This window comes from Salvelinus alpinus, chromosome 37 (assembly GCF_045679555.1).
Source record: "Salvelinus alpinus chromosome 37, SLU_Salpinus.1, whole genome shotgun sequence".
Taxonomy (NCBI): domain Eukaryota; kingdom Metazoa; phylum Chordata; class Actinopteri; order Salmoniformes; family Salmonidae; genus Salvelinus; species Salvelinus alpinus.
Genome location: NC_092122.1, coordinates 317,692 through 336,776, shown reverse-complemented (window position 1 = coordinate 336,776; position 19,085 = coordinate 317,692). Strand labels below are relative to the sequence as shown.

The 19,085-nt window shown below is 44.9% G+C and overlaps 1 long non-coding RNA gene across 2 annotated transcripts in view; it reads left to right on the top strand.

Annotated features, from left to right (window-relative positions):
* The first annotated feature begins 5,803 nt into the window (after positions 1-5,803).
* Positions 5,804-19,085, top strand: part of LOC139565775 (uncharacterized) — a 45,075-nt gene continuing 31,793 nt past the window's right edge. The window contains exons 1-2 of one of the 2 annotated variants that reach the window (XR_011672975.1): positions 5,804-6,489; positions 7,484-7,582. This is a non-coding gene — a long non-coding RNA (uncharacterized lncRNA). The remainder of the gene's footprint in view (positions 6,490-7,483; positions 7,583-19,085) is intronic. The other variant, XR_011672974.1, reaches the window with a different exon arrangement.

Here is a 19,085-nt window from a genome sequence, read left to right as displayed (position 1 = left end):
TTGCAACAATTTCGGCAGATAATTTTAGAAAGAAAGGGTCCAGATTTGCAGCTCTTTCAGAACATTAGCTGACTGGATTTGGGAGAAGGAGAAATGGGGAAGGCTTGGGCGAGTTGCTGTGGGGGGTGCAGTGCTGTTGACCGGGGTAGGGGTAGCCAGGTGGAAAGCATGGCCAGCCGTAGAAAAATGCTTTTGAAATTCTCAATTATAGTGGATTTATCGGTGGTGACAGTGTTTCCTATCCTCAGTGCAGTGGGCAGCTGGGAGGAGGTGTTCTTATTCTCCATGGACTTTACAGTGTCCCAGAACTTTTTTGAGTTTGTGTTGCAGGAAGCAAATTTCTGCTTGAAAAAGCCTAGGCTTTTCTAACTGCCTGTGTATATTGGTTTCTAGCTTCCCTGAAAAGTTGCATATCACGGGGGCTGTTTGATGCTAATGCATAACGCCATAGGATGTTTTTGTGTTGGTTAAGGGCAGTCAGGTCTGGAGAGAACCAAGGGCTATATCTGTTCCTGGTTCTAAATTTCTTGAATGGGGCATGATTATTTAAGATGGTGAGGAAGGCATTTAAAAAAAATATTCAGGCATCCTCTACTGACGGGATGAGATCAATATCCTTCCAGGATACCCCGGCCAGGTTGATTAGAAAGGCCTGCTCGCTGAAGTGTTTCAGGGAGCGTTTGACAGTGATGAGTGGAGGTCGTTTGACCGCTGACCCATTACGGATGCAGGCAATGAGGCAGTGAACGCTGAGATCTTGGTTGAAAACAGCAGAGGTGTATTTAGAGGGCAAGTTGGTTAGGATAATATCTATGAGGGTGCCCGTGTTTACGGCTTTGGGGTGGTACCTGGTAGGTTCATTGATAATTTGTGTGAGATTGAGGGCATCAAGCTTAGATTGTAGGATGGCTGGGGTGTTAATCATGTTCCAGTTTAGGTCGCCTAGCAGCACGAGCTCTGAAGATAGATGGGGGGCAATCAGTTCACATATGGTGTCGAGAGCACATCTGGGGGCAGAGGGTGGTCTATAGCAGGCAGCAATGGTGAGAGACTTGTTTTTAGAGAGGTGGATTTTTAAAAGTAGAAGTTCATATTGCTTGGGTACAGACCTGGATAGTAGGACAGAACTCTGCAGGCTATCTTTGCAGTAGATATGGAGGGTACGGGGCCACAAAAGACTAACAGCAGAGGGGCTAATGATCTTGGAGATGGGGAAAGGGCCGATAAACTGGGGGGGGAAATTGTGGGACTCGACCCAGAGGGGCAGATCCCGGGTGGACAGCCATACCTTCTGCCCGAGACGGTACCGGGGAGCCGGGGTCCGGTGGCGGTCCGCTTGTCGTCGATACCTGGAGGTCTTGAGAAGGGCCGACCGTGCTCTCTTCCAGGTACGACGACAGCGGCGGACAAACATCTGGGCCAAAGGTATGCCGACCTCTTCCTCTTGCTCAGGGAAGAGCGGGAGCTGATAGCCCAGGGAACACTCAAAGGGCGAGAGACACGTGGCAGAGCAAGGAAGGGTGTTGCGGGTGTATTCAACCCACACAAGCTGCTGGCTTCAGGTGGTGGGGTTGGTGGAGACCAGGCAGCGAAAAGTTTTACAAGTCTTGGTTAGCTTGCTCCGACTGGCCGTTGGACTGGGGGTGGAACATCCGGTTATCTGGGCCCCCCCCGGGGTTTGGCTGGGAACGCTGCACCTCACGGACCTGCTTCTCTATTCCCCAGCTGAGTGCCGTCACCAGACACGAAGTGGGAAGGATGGTCTCGGGGTCTTAGGGTGTAGCCACAGGGCTATAGCGGCGTGACAGCGCATCCGGCTTGATGTTCTTGGATCCCGGTCGGTAGGAGAGGGAGAATTTGAACTGGGTGAAGAGCAGGGCCACCTACCTTGCTTGGAATTGAGACGCTTGGCTGTGCAGAGATAATATAGGTTCTTATGGTCGGTCCAGACAATGAATGGATGTTCCGCCCCCTCCAGCCAGTGCCTCCACTCCTCCAACGCCATCTTCATCACGAGAAGCTCCCGATTCCCCACATCATAAGTCCTCTTTGTGGCATTGAGGCAATGGGAGAAGAAGGCTTGTCCCCTTCCCGTATCTGCACCAGGTGGTAGGCGTTCTGTAGGTCCAGCTTGGAGAACACGGTTGCCTCCTGGAGTGGCTCGAAGGCTGAGTAGATGAGTAGTAGTGGGTAGCGGTTCTTCACCGTGATGTCGTTGATGCCCCGGTAGTCAATGCACGGGCAAAGGGTTTTGTCCTTCTTCTCCACAAAGAAGAACCCTGCGCCAGCGGGGAAGGCAGAAGGATGGATGAACCCTGCTGCTAGGGAGTCCTCAATGTAGGTCTCCATAGCCTTGGTCTCCGGACCAGACAGAGTACAGTGGTCCCCGGGGCGGAGTGGTGCCTGGGAGAAGGTCAATCTCGCAGTCATAGGGTCGTGTGGCGGAAGCGAAGTGGCCCAGGCCTTACTGAACACCTCCAGGAGGTCCTGGTACTCTGTGGGAGAGGTCCGGGGCAACTTCTGAGCCCACAGGAAGACGTCCTGGGGCAGGCTGCGTTGACTTCAGACAATAGGCATGGCAGAATGGGCTCCAGCCCATAATGGCACCAGCAGTCCAGTCTATGATGGGATTGTGTCGCTGGAGCCAAGAGAATCCCAATACCACGTGAACCTGAGGAGACTTAATTAGCATAAATTGGATTGCCTCGCTGTGGTTCCCTGACACTCGTAGGTTGATGGGAGTGGTATTGTAAGTGACCCGGCCTATAGAGCACCCGTCCAGCACTCTAACGTCCATGGGAATGGAGAGGGGCTGAGTGGGGATGCCCAGCTCGGATGTCATGGTAGCATCCAAAAAACTCTCATCGGCCCCAGAGTTAATGAGTACCCGAAGAGATTTCGACTGGTTCCCCCACAGCAGGATGGCATGGAAAGGGGTGCAAGTAAGGAGACAGGAAAAGTTCTCCATAAGGCCCACCAGAGTACTCACCACTTCTTGATGAGCCTGGTTTTTTAATGGGCAGGTAGCTACGAAATGTCCCATAGCCCCACAATATAGACAGCTCTAGCTGTAGAGTCAGCATAAGCGCTCAACCGGAGTCAATCTAGACATGCCCAGGTGCCTGGACTCCGAAGGAGGCGAGTCAGCAGCCCTCTGTGATTCCCTAGAGAACTCGGGTGACTTCGGGTTCACTCGGACATGTAGACTTCGGGTGTCTCCGGGATTCTTCAGAGGCGAGGTGGGAATCGAGGGTGAACGAGGGCGACAGGGCACAAATTCTCTCTCCCTCCTACGTTTACAAAGCTGCCCATCGATCCGGATGGTCAAGGCTATGACGGAGTCAAGGTCCATGGGCCGCTCCCGGGCTTTAAGCTCATCTTTGACCACCTCCAATAATCTGTGGATTATAAGGAACATGTCGAACAATGCTTCCGGGTTCTAGGCACTCTCAACCGCCAACATGCAAAAATCCACTGCGTAGTCTGCCACACTATGGGAGTTTTGATGTAGCTGGAGCAACTTATGAGCAGCCTTTCTCCCGGACAACGGAGAATCAAACACCTTCCGAACTTCCGCCATGAACTCCTCTAGACTGAGACAGATGGCGGACTGTTGCTCCCAAACCGCCGTAGCCTAGGCGAGTGCCCTCCCGGACATCAGCGTTATGATGTACACTATCCTCGAGCGGTCCGAGGGGAATGAAGAAGGCTGCAACTCGAAAATGAGGGAGCACTGGGAGAGAAAAGCCCGGCAGGTTCCGGAATCTCCAGCGTAGCGCTCCAGCAAGTCTTGAAATCCTGGTCATTGCGTTCTGCCAGGGTATGGAATCCCTCCATAAGACATTGCAGTAACACCTTATGTCGTCCAATGGTGGCTCCTTGCAGGGAGACAGTATTGTGGAGCTGGTCTAAGTCTGCTGGGTCTGTCAGGGCCAGTTCGTACTATCACGTTTTAGGGAAGACCCAGATGCAGACTGTGTCAAAGTAACAAAAGTTTAATACTAGAACAGGGGCAGGCAAAACGACAGGTCAAGGGCAGGCAGAGGTCAATAATCCAGTGTGGTGGGGCAAGGTACAGGATGGCAGGCAGGCAGAATGGTCAAAACTGGGAAAACTAGAAAACAGGAAATATAGAAAAGACAGGAGCATGGGGAAAAACGCTGGTAGGCTTGGCGAACAAAACGAACTGGCAACAGATAGAGAACACAGGTATAAATACACAGGGGATAATGAGGGGAGATGGGAGACACCTGGTGGGGGGTGGAGACAAGCACAAAGACAGGTGAAACAGATCAGGGTGTGACAGTTTGGGATGAGTTGGACCGCAGAGTAAAGGAAAAGCAGCCAACAACTGCTCAGCATATGTGGGAACTCCTTCAAGACTGTTGGAAAAGCATTCCAGGTGAAGCTGGTTGAGAGAATGTACATCTACTTGAAAATATATGGCAAGACCTGAAAGTGGTTGTATAGCAATGATCAACAACCAATTTTACAGACCTTGAAGAATTTTCAAAAGGATAATGGGAAAATGTTGCACAATCCAGGTGTGGAAAGCTCTTAGAGACTTACTTAGAAAGACTTAGCTGTAATCGCTGCCAACGGTGCTTTTGCAAAGTATTGACTCAGGGGTGTGAATACTTATGTAAATTAGATATTTTTGTATTTCAATTTCAATAAATTTGCAAAAAAATCTAAAAACATGTTTTCACTTCGTCATTATGGGGCACTTTGTGTAGATGGGTGAGAAAAAAATAGTTTTAATCCATTTTGAATTCAGGTTGTACCACAACAAAATGCGGAATAAGTCAAGGGGTATGGATACTTTATGAAGGCAGTGAATCTCATAATAATCACCCACTGTCTCATAAATTGTAGTCAGATTTTTTGAGGGAGTGGCTGGAACTGGCTTCCATAGAATTTGGAATAAGTATGAATGCTAATAAGTATGAATACATAAGTAGGCCCTATCATATATTTTTAGCATTCTAAAACCAAATACATTTATATAAACTTTTTTCCTGAACTGCGGGCCTATGGGAGCCCTGTTATCCAAATTAAATAACGGGAGCACTGTAGCCTATAGCCTGTAAAGTCACCCGAGTGTGTTATAGCCATAGGCTAATTATGGGGAAAAGTGTCTTCTAGTCTTGCACCATGATCCTTTACAATACCTTTAGTATACCACAAATTAGCTACCACTTATCTATAATTCCTATAAACATACAGTATAACAGAATACAATAGCTAAATCATATCTGTTGACATGGAATAATATAGCCAAATCAAATCCAGGCATGATATCACCTGACACTGAATGCATGGAGGAAGAAAAATAACTTTATTCCAGTTGACACAGGTAGGCTAAACAGGTGCATTGGGCCTAGGCCTATAGCCTACTCGTTTTTTGGGTGCCTATTTGGCTAAGCAATTTCGGGAGAATAGGCTAGGCCTACATGCCTGGAAATTATTATGAAATTGTTATGATGGCCTACATTGACAGAATGTGTTTTAGACCTAGACCTATGCCTCTCATTTGCATTGAATTGAAACTGCCTCGGTAAAAGGACCAAATATGCTGACAGTAGGCAAGGCTAGCCTATAAGAACACGAGTCTCAAGTCTATTCTCTTAAGTATACATTGACAGTTCAGGACTCAATTTAACACTTGGATAGGCCGAACGAATTCTGATTGCGTTATTGAAAGGCAATGTTTTCCATGTTTTCTTATGGAACAACTACACGTGTAATAAAAACGAGTGTAATAAATACATTAACAGGAGTAGCCTAAACGTGGTGCCTCGAGTTTTTCATAGCAATATTAATTCGGATGCGTGTGCATTGTTGTTTGTTCGCAGTAGGCTAATGCTCCACACTAACGACTATCTCTTATCTTTTGTAAATATGTAATTGTAGTAGGCCTATGCTAGGTACAGTGTGTTTCATAGCTGAGATAGTGCAGCGAATCACATTTCACCTTAGCTGAACTTCTCAAATCTATTTGAGCTATAGCAGAGGGAACACAGTGAGTCTGTCTGCTCTACTGATAGTCCGGCCCCGCCGCGGATGTGGCGAGCGAGGAAATGCTGGTAGCCTATTCTTTATGAATATTTCTAAAAGAGCCGGGGAACGTAACACAGCTCCTTTTGCTATGGATGCTTCTTTGCCGAAGTTTATATAGGCCTACTTTGCTACACTGTTACAATGTATCGCCTCAAGAGCGCGGATCACTACGTAGCCTAGTCGTCTTTTCTCACACTCGCATCATTGTTGCCGCGGTGCAGCGAGGACACGATAGTTACAGGGGGAGACAGACAAACACAGCGTGACTGCTCGGGACTTGAACTTGAACTTCATTTTGAAATTGGCGTCCATGTGTAATCGAGGTTAGTCTTCTTTTTCCCATAAGCAATACTCATTTTCTGTGATTCAATGACAAACTACGAGGAGAAATTAGGAAAATACAGATGTTTTGAAGACAATAAATTAAACGTAAGTTAATGTGCTCCATAAAAATACTAAATAAACCGCATTTATTGTAGGGAATAGCCGTTCCAAATCGTGTGTTATCTTGCCGGTGGATAGCATGTATTTTCAGTGGGGTGGATGACACGATTCAGAGACTGAGATGTTCTACAGTCGTAGGCAAGAATGAATTAAGTTTTCGCGGGTAGTTATTTCAACCGCAAACTTAAATCGCCCCCAAATTGTTTATGTTGATCATTACAATGACATAAAACAAAACAAACCAAGATCAATGTATAATGTATTTCTATTTTGATTAAAGGAGGATGATAGGCTATAGCCTTAAATTCACAATTGCAGTTAAATAAAGAAAGATGTCAGTTTTAGTGCATGGTTTATATGATACCTTTTCTCTTTGTTGTTCTTAACAGAGAGCTGAAATACAATGCTTATAGCCTTACCATCTCTACTAATCCACCATAAAGACGACACATCATTTTAAAATGTGCATTTGTGTAATTTGAACAAATGTGCATTTAATAAAACAAATGTTATTTCGCCAATTTGAGCTGTTTACTCGTAAATTATCCGACTCTGGGGTATGATTTGATTGTGTCGTTTTGTTTCCATGTGGTTTTCCCTCAAATATGTTTTAAAATGGATTATAGCCTATTATACTGTCATTGAAAAGTGATATTTGGGCATCAAGCCTCTATAGGTCTAAACCTTTTCTTTTATGAAAAAGGGAACTATTGAAAGTTGGGAGACAATTGCCTTCTTTGAGGAGTTGAAATGAGTTGGAGTTTTGGTATGATGTTGATAATAATCTCAGCAATGCTTCCTGTGTGTATGTGGAAGAAAATGGCCTACTATAGCCTAAAATGATTTAGCTGTAAGTCACCCTCAGAATATTTTTACTATTTGCCTTTTTTTGCTGGTGATCATTTGTCATTTTCAGATGCAAAGATACAAGGGTGTTCCTGTTAAAGTGCTAAAATGTGCTGTGATTTCTGTGTTTCAGTGCTGGCTGCTCCACCTCGGACACTGAAGAAGTGGACATTTCAGATCAACAGAAAGTAAAAGAATTGAAGAATGCATATTATAGATGTTGTTATAACAGGTAGGTTTTATTTTTTTATTATGTAACTATTCAGTGACACAATAACAGTTAAATCGTAATGAGAAACCTTCCAAAATATGATTTAAATGTACTGTAGTTGCTGTGTGAAACATATTGTAATATGATTCAGTGCATAATGCATTACATTTTAGATCTGCATTACAAATGAAAAACATTGAGTGAAACTTGTATTTCTTATTTATAATGATTGTCAAGTAATGGTTATTAGTTCTATAGAGAATGAATGAGCTTATCATTTCTAAATCAAATAGGCAGTGGGAAAACTTGTTCATGTGAAAAAGATCACATACTCTGTCTATATGCCCTGACCATTCTTCATCTATCTGAAAAGGCCTATGTTTAGAGACATTGATCCGAAATATCTCCTGTAAACGTGGCAGAAAATGTCGATTACTTCTTCATTTGAGCCTTGAGCCTTGAACCTTGTCAGTCACAGCACTGGGGTCGGTACTCAGCGTAGGCCCTACATGACAGGTTTACTCTCACAGCCAAAGCTGTCACCTGCACAATTCAACTGAGAGAGAGATGATGTATTTATGTATATATTTATATATACTGTATATATATTCTTTAAAGAATTATCAATATTTAGAACTATGCCCCATCTTAATTTACATTAACAGCTTCAAATCAAACATTTTCTAATTGACAGTATTAAGGGAGAGTTTTACTCTCTGACAACTCTTGGGAAATCAATCGGTCGCCCTGAGACTTTATTTCCATTTGTTTAATAGTTGTCTCTCACTGCTCTCCTGCTTCTGCCAAAGATAACATTCAATTTGCTCCTCCTGTCATTCGGTTGGCAAGCTTTTTTTTATTTTACACAATCAAAGTGTCATTATAAGTGTCATGGCCTGGGCCGGGCCGGTTGGGCCTAATAAGACAGTCGTAGGTTTTCTTTCTGCACATCTGGCTATTTTAGTGCTGCGTCTGCCACTGGAAGCTTATTTTGTTGCCTGGCCTAGTGCTCTGGTACTCTGGTGATGCCGAACCCAGCCTGTCAATCGCACTGAAGCGATGTTTCCCAAAATTCTGGGAGCCGCAGCAACGGATGACAGAAACTTGGAATTTGTCGCCGGCCACATTCTCTCCTCTCCTTGCTGCTCTCTGGAAAGAGGGGCAGACAGGGGCCAAGTATGTAACAGATCATCATGACCCTGTGGCCCCTGATGGCTCAGGGTGATAGGCATCTTTAATGTGATATATTAATAACCAGTATATTGTACGTTTATAAAACACACTTGTGGCTATAAACAGGAAAGCCATTGTGCTCTGGGGAAAACGAGGCAACGAGGCAAACACAGGTGGCTGGAGACAATGGACAAGGGCTGGTTTCTCAGATCCTAAGCAGTAAAGAAAGAGAGAGAGCCTGTGGACTTGTGATTGGCATGACTTTGTCAGTGGCATGATTTACCCTCAGTTTACTCTAGAACAGAATAACAAAAAAAGTGCAGAAGTAGTTAGTTTCGACTTGTGACAGGAGTTTTAAATGTTACAAAGCCCTCTGTAGCAGTGTGAAGCTAAAGTAGGGATAATCAAATCAAAATGTATTTGTCACATGCGCCGAATACAACAGGTGTAGACCTTACAGTAAACTGCTTACTTACAGGCTCTGACCAACAGTGCAAAAAAGGTATTAAGTGAACAATTGGTAAGTAAAGAAATAAAAACAACAGTAAAAAAGACAGTGAAAAATACAGTAGCAAGGCTATATACAGTAGCGAGGCTATATACAGGCACTGGTTAGTCGGGCTGATTGAGATAGTATGTACATGTAGATATGGTTAAAGTGACTATGCATATATGATAAACAGAGAGTAGCAGTAGCGTAAAAGAGGGGGTGGTGGGTGGCGGGACACAATGCAGATAGCCCGGTTAGCCAATGAGCGGGGGCACTGGTTGGTCGGGCCAATTGAGGTAGTATGTACATGAATGTATAGTTAAAGTGACTATGCATACAGTGGGGCAAAGAAGTATTTAGTCAGCCACCAATTGTGCAAGTTCTCCCACTTAAAAAGATGAGAGAGGCCTGTAAATTTCATCATAGGTACACTTCAACTATGACAGACAAAATGAGAAAAGAAAATCCAGAAAATCACATTGTAGAATTTTTTATGAATTTATTTGCAAATTATGGTGGAAAATAAGTATTTGGTCACCTACAAACAAGCAAGATTTCTGGCTCTCACAGACCTGTAACTTCTTCTTTAAGAGGCTCCTCTGTCCTCCACTCGTTACCTGTATTAATGGCACCTGTTTGAACTTGTTATCAGTATAAAAGACACCTGTCCACAACCTCAAACAGTCACACTCCAAACTCCACTATGGCCAAGACCAAAGAGCTGTCAAAGGACACCAGAAACAAAATTGTAGACCTGCACCAGGCTGGGAAGACTGAATCTGCAATAGGTAAGCAGCTTGGTTTGAAGAAATCAACTGTGGGAGCAATTATTAGGAAATGGAAGACATACAAGACCACTGATAATCTCCCTCGATCTGGGGCTCCACGCAAGATCTCACCCCGTGGGGTCAAAATGATCACAAGAACGGTGAGCAAAAATCCCAGAATCACACGGGGGGACCTAGTGAATGACCTGCAGAGAGCTGGGACCAAAGTAACAAAGCCTACCATCAGTAACACACTACGCCGCCAGGGACTCAAATCTTGCAGTGCCAGATGTGTCCCCCTGCTTAAGCCAGTACATGTCCAGGCCCGTCTGAAGTTTGCTAGAGAGCATTTGGATGATCCAGAAAAAGATTGGGAGAATGTCATATGGTCAGATGAAACCAAAATAGAACTTTTTGGTAAAAACTCAACTCGTCGTGTTTGGAGGACAAAGAATGCTGAGTTGCATCCAAAGAACACCATACCTACTGTGAAGCATGGGGGTGGAAACATCATGCTTTGGGGCTGTTTTTCTGCAAAGGGACCAGGACGACTGATCCGTGTAAAGGAAAGAATGAATGGGGCCATGTATCGTGAAATTTTGAGTGAAAACCTCCTTCCATCAGCAAGGGTATTGAAGATGAAACGTGGCTGGGTCTTTCAGCATGACAATGATCCCAAACACACCGCCCGGGCAACGAAGGAGTGGCTTCGTAAGAAGCATTTCAAGGTCCTGGAGTGGCCTAGCCAGTCTCCAGATCTCAACCCCATAGAAAATCTTTGGAGGGAGTTGAAAGTCCGTGTTGCCCAGCAACAGCCCCAAAACATCACTGCTCTAGAGGAGATCTGCATGGAGGAATGGGCCAAATACCAGCAACAGTGTGTGAAAACCTTGTGAAGACTTACAGAAAACATTTGACCTCTGTCATTGCCAACAAAGGGTATATAACAAAGTATTGAGATAAACTTTTGTTATTGACCAAATACTTATTTTCCACCATAATTTGCAAATAAATTCATAAAAAATCCTACAATGTGAATTTCTGGATTTTTTTTCTCATTTTGTCTGTCATAGTTGAAGTGTACCTATGATGAAAATTACAGGCCTCTCTCATCTTTTTAAGTGGGAGAACTTGCACAATTGGTGGCTGACTAAATACTTTTTTGCCCCACTGTATATGATAAACAGAGAGTAGCAGCAGCGTAAAAGAGTGGTTGGGGGGGCACACAATGAAAATAGTCTGGGTATCCATTTGATTTCTTGTTCAGGAGTCTTGTGGCTTGGGGGTAAAAACTTTTGAGAATCCTTTTTGTCCAAGACTTGGCACTCCGTACCGCTTGCCATGCGGTAGTAGAGAGAACTGTCTATGACTGGGGTGGCTGGGGTCTTTGACAATTTTTAGGGCCTTCCTCTGACACCGCCTGGTGTAGAGGTCCTGGATGGCAGGCAGCTTAGCCCCAGTGATGTACTGGGCCGTACGCACAACCATCTGTAGTGCCTTGCGGTCGGAGGCCGAGCAATTGCCGTTCAAGGCAGTAATGCAACCAGTCAAGATGCTCTCGATGTTGCAGCTGTATAACCTTTTGAGGATCTGAGGACCCATGCCAAATCTTTTTAGTTTCCTGAGGGGGAATAGGCTTTGTCGGGCCCTCTTCACGACTGTCTTGGTGTGTTTGGACCATTCTAGTTTGTTGGTGATGTGGACACCAAGGAACTTGAAGCTCTCAACCTGCTCCACTACAGCCCTGTCGATGAGAATGGGAGCGTGCTCGATCCTCCTTTTCCTGTAGTTCACAATCATCTCCTTAATCTGACCTGCTCCCTATAGGCTGTCTCGTCGTTGTCGGTGATCAGGCCTACACTGTTGTGTCGTCTGCGAACTTAATGATGGTGTTGGAGTCGTGCCTGGCCATGCAGTCGTGGTTGAACAGGAAGTAAAGGGGGGGACTGAGCACGCACCCCTGAGGGGCTCCAGTGTTGAGGATGAGTGTGGCAGATGTGTTGCAACCTACCCTCACCACATGGGGGCGGCCCGTCAGGAAGAGCAGGATCCAGTTGCAGAGGGAGGTGTTTAGTCCCAGGATCCTTAGCTTAGTGATGAGCTTTGAGGGTACTATAGTGTTGAACGCTGAGCTGTAGTCAATGAATAGCATTCTCACGTAGGTGTTCCTTTTGTCCGGGTGGGAAAGGGCAGTGTGGAGTGCAATAGAGATTCCATCATCTTTGGATCTGTTTGGGCAGTATGCAAATTGGAGTGGGTCTAGGGTTTCTGGGATAATGGTGTTGATATGAGCCATTACCAGCCTTTCAAAGCACTTCATGGCTACAGATGTGAGTGCTACGGGTCTGTAGTCATTTAGGCAGGTTGCCTTCGTGTTCTTGGGCACAGGGACTATGGTGGTCTGCTTGATATTGTTGGTATTACAGATTCAATCAGGGACATGTTGAAAATGTCAATGAAGACACCTGCCAGTTGGTCAGCACATGCCTGGAGCACACGTCCTGGTAATCTGTCTGGCCCCGCAGCCTTGTAAATGTTGACCTGTTTAAAGGTCTTACTCACGTTGGCTACGGAGAGCGTGATCACACAGTCATCCGGAACAGCTGATTCTCTCATGCATGCCTCAGTGTTGCTTACCTCGAAACGAGCACAGAAGTGATTTAGGTCGTATGGTAGGCTCGTGTCACTGGGCAGCTCGCGGCTGTGCTTCCCTTTGTAGTCTGTAATAGTTTGCAAGCCCTGACACACAAGACGAGCGTTGGAGCCGGTGTAGTACGATTCAATCTTAGCCCTGTATTGACTCTTTGCCTGTTTGATGGTTCATCGGAGGGCATAGCAGGATTTCTTATAAGCTTCCAGGTTAGAGTCCCGCACCTAGAAAGCGGCAGCTCTACCCTTTAGCTCAGTGCGAATGTTGCCTGTAATCCATGGCTTTTGGTTGGGGTATGTACGAACAGTCACTGTGGGGACGACGTCCTCGATGCACTTATTGATAAAGCCAGTGACTGATATGGTGTACTCCTCAATGCCATCCGAAGAATCTCGGAACATGTTCCAGTCTGTGATAGCAAAACAGTCCTGTAGTTTAGCATCTGCTTCACCTGACCACTTTTTTATAGACCAAGTCACTGGTGCTTCCTGCTTTAATTTTTGCTTGTAAGCAGGAATCAGGAGGATAGAATTTTGGTTGAATTTACCAAATGGAGGGCAAGGGAGAGCTTTGTACACGTCTCTGTGTGTAGAGTACAGGTGATCTAGAATTGTTTTCCCTCTGGTTGCACATTTAACATGTTGATAGAAATGAGGTAGAACTGATTTAAGTTTCCCTGCCTTAAAGTCTCCGGCCACTAGGAGCGTTGCCTCTGGGTGAGCGGTTTCCTGTTTGCTTATTTCCTTATACAGCTGACTGAGTGCAGTCTTAGTGCCAGCATCTGTCTGTGGTGTTAAATAAACAGCCACGAAAAGTATAGCTGAAAACTCTCTAGGCAAATAGTGTGGTCTGCATTTTATCACAAGATACTCTACTTCAGGCGAGCAAAATCTAGAGACTTCCTTAGATTTCGTGCACCAGCTCTTGTTTACAAATATGCACAGACCGCCCCCCCTCGTCTCGGAGTGTGCTGTTCTATCTTGCCGGTGCAGCGTATATCCCGCTAGCTGAATATCCATGTCATCATTCAGCCACAATTCCATGAAACATAAGATATTACAGTTTTTGATGTCCTGTTGGTAGGATATTCGTGATCGTACCTCGTGTAATTTATTGTCCAAATGATTGCACGTTGACGAGTAATATTGACGGTAACGGCAGCTTTCCCACTCGCCTTCTGCAAATCCTTACGATGCATCCCGCTCTGTGTCCTCTGTACCTGCGTCTCTTCCTCTTGCAAATAACTGGGATGTTGACCTTGTCGGGTGTTCGGAGAATGTCCCATGTGTCCTGCTTGTTGAAGAACAAACCTTTGTCTAATCCGAGGTGAGTGATCGCTGTCCTGATATCCAGAAGCAATTTTTTGCCGTAAGATACGGTTGCAGAAACATTATGTGCAAAATAAGTTACAAATAACGCGAAAAAAACACATAATAGCACAATTGGTTGGGCGCCCGTAAAACTGCTGCCATTTGTTCTGGCGCCATTTTACGCCCAGACGCGGTAAAATATATAATATAGCTAGTGTAGTCTATGGAGATTATATTTCACTGTTCCCCTGGTAATACGATTTCCCTGTGACACGGCTTGTATTTGTAGTTAGCTGCAGTGTGTGTGTGTGTGTGCGCATGTGTGTGTACATGTGCGTGTGCATGCTTGTGTGTGTGCATGTGTAGCACATGGGGATGTGTGAAACTTACTCCTCAGCCTGAAGTGTCCCCACTTGTGCCAGAGAGTAGCTAGCTTTTCGCGTGGTGCCGACTGGTAAGACACTTCAGTAGGGTGGTCACATGTGCTAGCAAGGCAGAGGTCCCGAGTTCGCACCAGGTATGGGCCGAATTGGTAGGAAGTGGTACTCGCAAAGCAAGCACCGTGACGTCATTTTACACATGCTTCTACTCTACAGTATGTGTGCATACTGTCTATAATGTCTTTGCATGGAACACTTAAAGATGGAATCTACAGTAAGGGGAAACAGCGCCACTGGCCGACCCCACAGTTGTTATTATTTTAGTTGCCAAGCTGTGGTTGCCTGGCTACCCCAACGCCACGCCACTCACATTAGTTTCTTCTCCGCAATGAGTCTGGAGCGTTTTGTAGAATATCAAACACATTCTAACTATTCTGATTGGTTCCAGGAACCGATGGGTTGGGCCAGAACCAGAACACCTGTGGGTAAAGCAGCACCCCTCATTTTGACGTCATAACAAACAACTTCAACGATGGCAGTCTCAGACTGAAGTATGTAGCAAACATAGAGCAGCGTGCAATTCTCTTTTATCGCACGTGCAATGCAGTGACTTCTTTGTTGTTGTAATATCGCAAACGGATTCCAGCTTTGACCTAATTTCTCAGGCGTTCGGTGAAGAGTTCAGGAAGTAGCGAGAGAGGGTAGGGAGAGAGAAAGAGATCCTTGGCATGTTAGTTTTCTTCCAGGGAGGGGGCGAGACACAGAAGGCCTGCCTCTGTCAACCAGTGTGACTGAGCTCTCTGCTCTCTCTCCGCTCTGTTCAGCTTTGGGTCGTATTTATAGTGGACACCGTAGCGAAAGGTTTTGCAACAGAAAACAAAAACAAGCGTTTCATTTTGAGTCAGTTTTCTTCTGTTTGGTGGCTAGTGAATATGACCCTGCTCTCTGCCTCTCTCTGCTCTCTCTCTGCTCTGGGTGTTTCCTCCTCCTAGCCTATAACAGGAAGCTCATGTTCAAGTTCATGTGAGGACAGGGAAAAGGGCTTTTCTTTCCACTGTGAATCATTTGGGAGAGAGAGGAGGAAGAAAAAGAAGAAAAACCCAAAGCCCTTGCTGCCTTGCACTGAATCAACCCTCTTGCAATCTGCCATGTTTTTCTCCTCTCCCCTATACTGCTTTATTGTCTATTTTGGCTGAGTTTGCTAAGTTTTTCTCACCCTATTCGTGCCAATATTTTTTTTTTATAGGATAGGACGTAGTGAGTGAGAGCAGAGTTGAGTTCCTGAGTTAAAAGCAGAGTTCATGAATCCTGTAAGCAAATTAAACAAATCTCTGTGGGGAGCTCCACAGGTTCTTCCGGTTTGGTTCTAAATTCCAGAGAGAACTTTGACCCGTAGTTACACACTCTGGAAAAAACAACACGCTCTCTGCATGACTTTATACATGTTTGTGATATCTAGACTGTGTGGTCAATGTTTAGAGAATGTCTTTGTGCATATACAAAGACCTGTAAAATAAGGAATCTGACATGGATGAAAATCTGGCATGTGATAACACTATAGTACATGGAGGCGTACATTAAATACTCTGACATTTTTCGTTTTTCTCTCCAAGCCAGAGGTGGCTCAGCTTTGGAAACAGTGGAGATGAGTGATACAGTGGTAGAAATTTGTATAGTCAATTGCAGTAGGGTTTAGATGTTTTGATATTTTCCCTGTACATGGTATTTCTCAGCACAACATAGGCCTTTTATGGAGACAGACCAGACCACAAGGAAGACATACCCACTCCAGTGCTTTGCAGGTATACCAATATACCACCATGTATGCATTGAAGGTTGGCCACCTTCAACCTTCAATGGACAAGACTGTCCATTCCCCGGTACTGAAGCAACTTTATAGCTTCAACATCAACTTCAGCTTCAGCATTTCACTTTCCCCCCCCTTTACTACTACAGAGTGTACAAAACATTAGGAACAACTGCCTAATATTGAGTTGCACCCCCTTTTGCCCTCAGAACAGCCTCATTTCGTCGGGGCATGGACTCTACAAGGTGCCGAAAGCGTTCCACGGGAAAGCTGGCCCATGTTGACGCCAATGCTTCCCACAGTTGTGCCAAGAGTGGTTTTTGACTTTCTCTGAATGTATCATTGGCATTTTGTACTTGGGAACCAAAGCTTAAGGGATTTCAGTTATGAGCTGCACACTGGAATTATATTAGAGGGAACAAAATGGGGTTTCGGTTGGACCCAGTTGAATGACATCAAGGACAAGTCAGTATATTATAACCTTTATAAATGAAAGTGAGCATGCTCCTCTTGAAGGACAGACGAAAGTCAGTCATGGCATATTTTTTTTTTGGCTTTTGAGTCCCCATGAGTTCCCATCATATCGCTCTCTCTCTCTCTCTCTCTCTCTCTTTCTCTCTCTCTCTCTCTCTCTCTCTCTCTCTCTCTCTCTCTCTCTCTCTCTCTCTCTCTCTCTCTCTCTCTCTCTCTCTCTCTCTCTCTCTCTCTCTCAATTCAATTCAATTCAATGGGGCTTTATTGGTATGGGAAACATATGTTTACATTGCCAAAGCAAGTCAAATAAACAATAAACAAAAGTGAGAAGAAACAAAACAATGTACAGTAAAATTTGCACTCATTAAGGTTTCAAAAGGATAAAGAAGTTTCAAATGTTATATTATCAGCTTTGTACAGTGTTTTTAACAATATGTTAATAGTTGTAGCATGAAAAGTAGGGGAAGATAAGTAAACAGATAAAAATGGGATGTATTTACAATGTTGTTTGTGTTCCACCGGTTGCCCTGTTTTCATGGCAACGGGTCACAAATCTTTCTGCTGTGATTTCACATTGTGTTATTTCGCTAAACACATATGGGAGTTTATCAATGTTTGATTTGTTTTCAAATTATTTTTGGGTCTGTGTGATCTGTGAGAAATACAGTGACAGCCTTATTCTAAAATGGATTAAATACTTTCCCCCCCTCAGCAATCTACACACATTACCCCATAAGGACATAGCAAAAACAGGTTTTTAGAAAAATAAAATACATAAATACCTTATTTACAGAATAAGTATTCAGACCCTTTGCTATGAGATTCAAAATTGAGCTCAGGTGCATCCTGTTTCCATTGATCATCCTTGAGATGTTTCAACAACTAGATTGGAGTCCATCTGTGGTAAATTCAATTGATTGGACATGATTTGGAAAGGCACACACCTGTCTATATAAGGTCCCACAGTTGACAGTGTTGACAGCATGTCAGAGCAAAAATCAAGCCACGAGGTCGAAGGAATTGTTCGTAGAGCTCCGAGACAAGATTGTGTCGAGGTACAAATCTGGGGAAGGGTACCAAAACATTTCTGCAGCATTGAAGAACCCCAAGAACACAGTGGTCTCTATCATTCTTAAATGGAAGAAGTTTGAAACCACCAAGACTTCCTAGAGCTGGCCGCCCGGCCAAACTGAGCAATCGGGGGGAGAAGGGCATTGGTCAGGAAGGTGACCAAGAACCCGATGGTCATTCTGACAGCGCTCTAGAGTTCCTCTGTGGAGATGGGAGAACCTTCCAGAAGGACAATCATCTCTGCAGCACTCTACCAATTAGGCCTTTATGGTAGAGTGGCCAGACAGAAGCCACTCCTCAGTGAAAGGCACATGACAGCCTGCTTGGAGTTTGCCAAAAGGCACCTAAAGACTCTCAGATTATGAGAAACAAGATTATCTGGTCTGATGAAATCAAGATTAAACTCTTTGGCCTGAATGCCAAGCGTCACATCTGGAGGAAACCTGGCACCATCCCCACGGTGAAGCATGGTGGTGGCAGCATCATGCTGTGGAGATGTTTTTCAGCAGCAGGGACTGGGAGACTACTATGAACGGAGCGAAGTACAGAGAGATCCTTGATGAAAACCTGCTCCAGAGCACTCAGGACCTCAGACTGAGGCGACGGTTCACCTCCCAACAGGACAACGACCCTAAGCACAGCCAAGACAACGCAGGAGTGTCTTCGGGACAAGTCTCTGAATGTCCTTGAGTGGCCCAGCCAGAGCCCGGATTTCAACCTGATCGAACATCTCTGGAGAGACCTGAAAATAGCTGTGCAGCAACGCTCCCCATCCAACCTGACAGAGCTTGAGAGGATCTGCAGAGAGGAATGGGAGAAACTCCCCAAATACTGGTGTGCCAAGCTTGTAGCGTCATACCCAAGAAGACTCAAAGCTGTAATCGATGCCAAAGGTGCTTCAACAAAGTACTGAGTAAAGGGTCTGAATACTTAATATAAATGTGATATTTCAGTTTCTTTTTTCTTCATTTGCAAAAAATTATACAAACCTGTTTTTGCTTTGTAATTCTTTTATGTTATTTTAATATTTTTGTAACTAGGTAAGTCAGTTAAGAACAAATTCTTATTTACAATGATGGCCTACGACGCTGGGCCAATTGATGGCCTACGACGCTAGGCCTCCGAACGACGCTGGGCCAATTGTGCGCCGCCCTACGGGACTCTCAATCAAGGCCGGTTGTGATACAGCCTGGAATCAAACCAGGGTCTGTAGTGACACCTCTATCAATGAGATGCAGTGCCTTAGACCGCTGCGCCACTTGGGAGACCATTATGGGGTATTGACGAGGGGAAAAAACAATTTAATACATTTTAGACTAAGGCTGTAAAGTAACAAAATGTGGAAAAAGTCAAGAGGTCTGAATACTTTCCGAATGCACTGTATGTCTCTTTAATATGGTCA